This window comes from Nycticebus coucang, chromosome 3, assembly GCF_027406575.1.
Source record: "Nycticebus coucang isolate mNycCou1 chromosome 3, mNycCou1.pri, whole genome shotgun sequence".
Taxonomy (NCBI): domain Eukaryota; kingdom Metazoa; phylum Chordata; class Mammalia; order Primates; family Lorisidae; genus Nycticebus; species Nycticebus coucang.
The window spans coordinates 102,924,168-102,932,222 of NC_069782.1; positions in this window are offsets into that span (position 1 = coordinate 102,924,168).

The window sequence follows — 8,055 nt, forward strand, 5'->3', positions numbered from 1 at the left end:
AACAAAAATAAAAAGAAATGAAGTACTGCTACCGGAGATAACATAGATTGACCTCAAAACTTATGTTTAATGAAAGAAGACAGACTCAAAATAATGTACATTGTACATTGTTGTGATGCAAGATCCATGAGCTCTTGGAGAAAAGTTCAGGTCATTTCCATCTAACTTTACACACAGATTTTCAGCACTTCTAAATAATCAACTTGGTTAATTTTTTGTCCAGTTGGTAAAAATTCATAATGAATAATCCTTCTGACATCAAAACTGGTTAGCAATATCATTTTGACCTCTAATTTGATCTGACGGAACATTCGTGGTCATAGAGAATTGACTGATTTCCATTGTGCACTTTGATGCTTTGTTTCAGGGTCATATTGGTACACTTATATTTTATAACCAGTGATAAAATGGCACAAAACATCATCATGCCTCTCCAAAAGGTCTTGGCAAATGTCAACACTCCGTTGCTTTTGTTCGTCAGTGAGCTTCTGGAAGGCAATTTTTACACACACCTTTCTCATGCCAAGATTTTCAGTTAAGACTTTCCTAACCTTCTCTATCGATGTTTACTTGGTCTTCTATGCTTCTCACATTTGGCAGATGACTATGATGCACAATTCAACAGATTTTTGCAATGTTTTCATCAGTTCTACTTGTTATGAGCACCCTGAACTTTCTTCATCAGTGACTCTTTCTCTCCCCTCAGAAAAATATTTAATCCGTTTGTACACTGCCATTTTCTTCACCTGTAATCTTCGATTAACATGTCCCTGATTTCACTTCCACTCTTGCCAAATTAAACAAGAAATTTAATGGGGTTTTTTTGTTGCTCTAATTCAAGCTCTGACACTCTCACAATGGTACATAAAAACACACAACAAAAATAATAGATGCCACTCAGCAAGATGCCACCACACGTTAACACAAACACAGCTCTGAGACATTGATATACCAAGGTTCTGAGACCTTACCAAGCTTTCTGTACAGTGCTGCCAATGTAAGCTCACAGTGGCAAATTCAAACATAATTACCACATCTCATATGCTACGTGGCCTAGGTGTGTAGTAGTCTATCACATTTAGGTTTGCGTAAGTATACCCTATGATGTTTCCACAACAAAATTTCCTAACAATGAATTTTTCACAATGTATCCCCGTTGTTAAGTGACACATGACTATATATACTTTAAATAATGCCATATGATGCTTAAAAAAGATTTTTGGTTTATTTGTAAATTTCATTATTTTTCATAAATTGTATTCAGTTACCATTTAGTAGCAGAAAAATAGTTTATACCTTTTGTGGGATCAGTTACACACCCTTTATTTCAACTTTATACTATCTCTTCAGTCTTGCACAGTCTTTCAAAAACAATTACAGATGATTGAGTAAATTGATTCTCCTTCTACACTTACCCTGTTTGTTTTAATTTGCATATGCTCAAATATTCCAAATACTCTTTAACTTATATTTATAGTAGACAGCTAGTCAGGCTTTTATTATACTAATACTTCAATTACATTAATTTATCTCATGGTCAAGGAAGTTATAAAAAGTTAAGAATCATTCACTCCAATGCTATCATTACATTCATGAATCTCCTCACTTAGTAGCCAAGTTATTTTTCCCTCTGCATAGTAAAATTTTCATTGTTTTTTGACTTTTTAACAATGGCCATTTTTACTGAGTTAAGGTGTTATCTCACTGTGGTTTTAATTTCCATTTCTCTAATGATTAGTTATGTTGACCATTTTTTTGAAATGTTTATTGGCCATTTGAAGATCTTTTGAGAAATGTCTGCGTGTGTTGTTTTTCCACATTTTAAGGAAATTGTTTATTTTTTTCTTCCTGCATTGTCTGAATTCCTTGTAGATTACTCATTTGTCTTTGACTAATAGTTAAAAATATTTTCTCTCATTCTGTAGGTCATTTATTTACTGTTCATTGTTTCTTTTGCTATGCAAAAGATTTCTTAATATATAGCCCAGTGTAGTGGCAAGCATCTGTAGTCCAACCTACTTCGGAGACTGAGGAAAGAGAATCAATTAAGCCCAAGAGTTTGAGTTTGCTGTGAGCTGTGATGCCATAGCACACTACCGAGCAAAAACAAACAAACAAACAAAAAAAGGCGGCACCTGTGGCTCAGCGGGTAGGGAGCTGGCCCCATATTCTGAGGGTGGTAGGTTCAAACCCAGCCCCAGCCAAACTGCAATAAAAAAATAGACAGGCATTATGGCGGGCGCCTTTAGTCCCAGCTACTTGAGAGGCTGAGGCAAGAGAATTGCCCTAAGCCCAGGAGTTGGAGGTTGCTGTGAGCTGTGTGATGCCACAGCACTCTACCAAGGGTGATTAAGTGAGATGCTGTCTCTACAAAAAAAAAAAAAAAAATTCTTAATATAATTCTCAGTTATTTGTAATTGTTTTTATTGTTTTTGCTCTTAGTGTCTTAGTCGTAGATTTTTTGCCTAAGCCAATGTTCAGCAGAATTTTTTCTACATTTTCTTCTACGATGTTTCTGGTTTCTGGTTTATATTTTAGTGTTTAATCAATGTTGAATTAATTTTTGTATATCTTGAGAGAAAGAGGTTCATTTTCATTCTGCTGCATGTAGCCATCTATTTTCCCCACACAACTTATTGAAAGGGACGCACATTCCCAATATATGTTCTCATCTGCTTTGTCGAAAATTGGTTGGCTATAGGTATTTGGCTTTATTTCTGGGTTCCCTATGCTGTTCCATTCACCTATTTTTCTACTTTTATGCCACTATCCTGCTGTTTTGTTTACTATAGCTTTGCAGTATAATTTGAATTTGAGCAATGTGCTGCCTCCAGATGTATTCTTTCTGTTAAGATATCTTTGACTATTTGGGCTCTTTTTTGCTTCTACTTATGTTATATTTGGTTCTAATATATATATATATATTTCAGTAGATTTTTCTAATTTTGTGCAATTGGTATTTTGATAAGAATTGTATTGAATCTATAGATTGCTTTAGGCAGTGTGATCATTTTAACTATATTGATTTTTCTAGTCCATGAGCATCAGATGCTTTTCCATTTGTTTGTCATCTATGCTTTCACCAGTGTTTTGTATTTATCCTTATAGAGATAGCTCCCTTGTTGGTTAGGTATATTCCTAGATACTTTAAATATTTTGCTGTCATTGTAAGTGAGAATCAGTTTTTCATTTGATTTTCAATTTGGTCCTTATTGTATATATAGCAACACTGATTTTCCTATTGATTTTATAACCTGGGACTTTACTGAATTCATGTATCAAATCAAGAAATATTTTGGAGGGACCTTTAGGATTTTCTAGTTATATAAGGTCATATGTCAACAAACAGTGGTAGTCTGATTTTTTTTCTAATTTGATTACCTTTTATTTCTTTGTCTTACCTAATTGCTCTGGCTAGGACTTCCAATGCTATGTTGAGCAGAAGTGGTGAAAGTGGGCATCTTTTTCATGTTCTAGTTCTTAGAGGGAAAGCTTTTATCTTTTTCCTATTCAGTATAATGTTGTTTGTGAGTTTGTCATATGTGGATTTTATTATTTTTAGATGTGTTTCTTCTATTTCTAGTTTGTTAAGTGTTTTTATCATGAAGTCATGCTGGATTTTATCAAGTGCTTTTTCTGAACTATCTATCAAAATAGTCACGTGGTTTTGTTTATAATTCAGTGTGTAGTGCATCACATTTATTGACTTGCTAGATATCCTACAGAACATTTAGGCTCACATTTGTTCAATCATGAAACATATAAGGGAGATAATAAAATATTGGTGAAATATAATGAGAAAGCCTTTCTTTCCTAGGCAATCAAGATGAAATTTCAAATGGTCTTTAGACCACAAAAAAAATTGCTAAGATAGAATCAGAAAACTTTTCATACCCAGAAGACCAAAAATCACATTACAACAAAGATATTTGCACCAGAATGTTTATTGCAGCCCAATCCACAATTGCTAAGTCATAGAAAAAGCCCAAGTGCCCATCAATCCACGAATGGATCAATAAATTGTGGTATATGTACACCATGGAATATTATGCAGCCTTAAAGAAAGATGGAGACTTTACCTCTTTCATGTTTACATAGATGGAGCTGGAATATATTCTTCTTAGTAAAGTATCTCAAGAATGGAAGAAAAAGTATCCAATGTACTCAGCCCTACTATGAAACTAATTTATGGCTTTCATATGAAAGCTATAACCCAGTTATAACCTAAGAATATTTGGGAAGGGGGAGAGGGAGGGGGGGAGGGGAGAGGATGGACAGGGGAGGGTGATAGGTGTGATTACACCTGCATTGCATCTTACAAGGGTATATGTGAAACTTAGTAAATGTAGAATATAATTGTCTTAATACAATAACTAAGAAAATGCCAGGAAGGCTATGTTAACCAGTGTGATGAAAATGTGTCAAACTGTTTATAAAACCAATGTATGGTGTCCCATGATCGCATTAATGTACACAGCAATGATTTAATATTAATAAAAGAAAAGAAAACTTTTCATTAAGTCCCAGCTAACTTAATATGCTAGTCTCTCCAATTTAAATATATTTTATGCCAACATGTAAATGATATGGAAATTATATATGTCAACCCAGTTCAGAATATGTTAATCAAAGATGGCAGTAACCTAGAGGTAGATGACTGTAGTGCATCCCATTAACACTATAAATATTTTCTAAAATAAAAATACAAGGGATGATTTCCCAGACTCAAATTAGTATGTTGCCACTTAGCATTATCAAAGTATATTTTAAAAAGCACTAAACGAGTCTCTACCTTAAATTTAATTAGCTAGTCTTCATTATTCTTGTTATTATCTATGCTAAAACATATACTGATGGGCACCCTACCAAGTGCTTATCCATATTTTCCTGGGTATTCAACAAAGCCTGAAGTGTGGGAAATTCCTGGTATAACTGTGATGTCACTGCTTTATACTTAGTGATAATATGTGTATCTAGATATTCCATTAGAAAAAATATATATTTTAGAAAAATTATTTGTAGGAAAATAATTTTCCTGGACAGATTAATTCAAATCAAGGCTTGCCAAAGCCCTTCCCCAAATAATTGTCACAGCACATAGACTATTACTAACTCAAAATACTAACTCAATGAAGTTAATTATATACATCAACATTTTGACTAGAGGCAAAAGTAATTAAAGCTGACTTTAGCAGCTAACAAACACCTAAAGGAATTTTAGAGTGATAAGTTTTTTACTCTGTTGCTTTTAATGGCCTTCTCTTATTTTAAAGTTATTTGTGTTTTAAGTATTTTGTTAACCAAGTATTCTTATCCAAAATGTGATAGTATATCACATGGTTTCTCATATGTGAAGGGATTTACTTCTCATAATTGTTTTCCAAGCATAAAGATGTGTTTACAATAATTCACATTCAATCTATGCTCCATTCTAGTTATAACTTTGGGTGCCTATTATTGGTGTAACCAACTAAAGATGTTAATGGCTGAAATGTGTAAAATTTAACATATTTTAGCTAAGTCTTATTCATACTCTTAGTCACAGAGGATATTTTACCTCAACGAATGTTGGACAAATTTGACTTTGCATGTTCTAAAATAAGAATTTACATAAACACTAGAAATAATGTGTATCCAACATGAATCTGGAGTTATGGGCAAGACATATAAATAAGACATAAGAGCATCCTTCTAGGAACAGTACTATATCTCAAGTAAGGAATGCCCTACCATTCCTCTCAGTATTTCAGAACTTAAATGCTTACCCAGTGTTAATTGTAATAGTGTGAATGAGAAAATGACGTGTTCACTTTTTTCTTAGTATTCCTGTCAAAAGCAAAGCACTAAGGGCTCTGAACTACTAATACAGTCATCCTCATTTGATCTCCAGTATAATGTGGAGAAAAGGCCTCGGGTTTTCCAAATCAGTTCGCTAGTAAACAGAATGTTAGTCTGTGTACCTTAATTAACTCCGAATGTTTGAAAAGAGAGATGAAGCCCAAGGAATGTATAATGGATTACTTAAAAGCACCTAAGAAATTGCATGCTATAATTAACTCTTCATTATAATATTGTTATTTATCTCACTGAACCAGCGCCTCTCCAATGACAAAGTATGAGGCTGGCAATTCCTCAGGAATTCATTATTGTTTTCTTGCCGTAGAGGATTCATAAATGGATTAGGTCTTTGATTTTTCTGTGTGGCTGCTAATATTTTTTAGGTTGTTAAATTGGTAGAGTGGAAAAAAATTAAACCTGAAGGTGACTTTCTGCACTATGTAATTGTACAAATTCCCTGCTTAAAATTTCTGCTCCAAAATTTTATCTGTAAAATGAGGCAGTTGCTCTAGACTAAGTTTCCCTAAATGCCACTACCCCTGTCTTCCTAGGAAATGCAACAAAGAGTATTAGTTCTAATATGCTGTCTTTCTTTCTTTCTTTTATCCATTTCTAAATTGCATTTTCTTCTTTATCCTTTTTCACAATATTGTTTCCCAAGGGCACAAGGGCTATCAAGAAATGAAAAATTCATGCCTTCACATTTCTTCCAGAAAGTTGAATAAAATCTGGTGTACCAGTATGTAAACAGGAAACTTTGGAAATGGAAATATTTCACTTCAATTTGGAACACTGAAGTACAGAACTATTTACTTACTTCACAGATACAAAAAGACATAATGAGACCTACAAAGTAGAGGAACTATATTATCTATGTTTATTTATATGTACATATTATACATTGATTTAAAATAATATGTATTTTTAATTAAGATAACTCTTACTTGCATCATTGAAAATTAATCCATCGTGGGAATTAGTTGTTCATCTCTTCATCTGTCACTATTCATTATGGCAGACCCCGTGTAACATGTTGCTATTAAAATATTGGGGAAAGCAAGCAGACGCTCCATTTACATGTAACATACTGTCTAGTTGAAAAACGAACAAAAATTAAATACTGACGAGTAAATGTATAATTAAAAAACCATAATAAAACTCAGAAGACAGCATACTGTAAATACACAGAACATTGGGATATGATCTAGAGGTTAAGAATTAGTGAAGGTTGTTTATGATAGGGACATTTGATTTTATATATGAAATACACATGAAGAGAGATTCACAAAATTCCTTATAAAAAGATACAATAATTATGTACAGTATCTTTTTTTTATCTCAGGACCAATGGGAATCTATTAAAAGGTAGTAGTGAAAAGATGACAGGCACTGATTTTTGTTTTGAGGAGAATACTGCACGGTCTGGAGAAAGCAGTTACGGCAACATGTGTTGGAAGGTATTGGAGAAGCCCAGAAATACCTGGTTTTGCCCAGGTATTTCTCCCAAGGGTAGGGAGAAAACCTGGCAAAACGTGAGGGTGGTTTTGATAAAGGCATGAGGAAAGGATTAAATAGATTTTAATATTGTGAATAGGATAGATTTTCACAGAATGTTAAAGAAAAAATGTAAAGAATATATTATTATGAAAACAATAGGTAATTTTGAAGATTTATATAATAATGACTCCTAGAATATCCTCAGTATTAAACACATTAACCCTTGATTATATATGTGTGTGGAGGTTAGTTTTTATCGACATTTATCAATGGATTTTCACCGCTGTTAGTTTTTATCTCATGTAGTTCTTCATAGAAGCCCTTAATTTTAAAGCACATTGACAAAGGCCGTACACATATCCCTTGGTGATAGAGTAACTTAGAGGACTAATTCAATGTCACCGCAAACGTTTTCTCTGAAATAGTCTGCATGTGTGTTTCAGAGTGACAGGCGTCTCCATGCTCCCTCAGCTTCCGACACCAACATTAGCCTTATAAGAACTCAGCTATAACCTCCAGCCCCAGGCTGGTGGGCCATTATTACCTCCCGCCTGCTTAAGAAGCCCTTTCTCTGCCTGCTCATGTGAAAGCTTTTCTGTTCTATATTCTTTTTCTTTCTGGTCTTCCACCCCTTTTTGTGTTTGTTTCTTGGATAAAAGACTGTAAACATCTGGGACACGAATTTCATTTGAAAGCCAGAATGATTCTGGGGTAAGATCA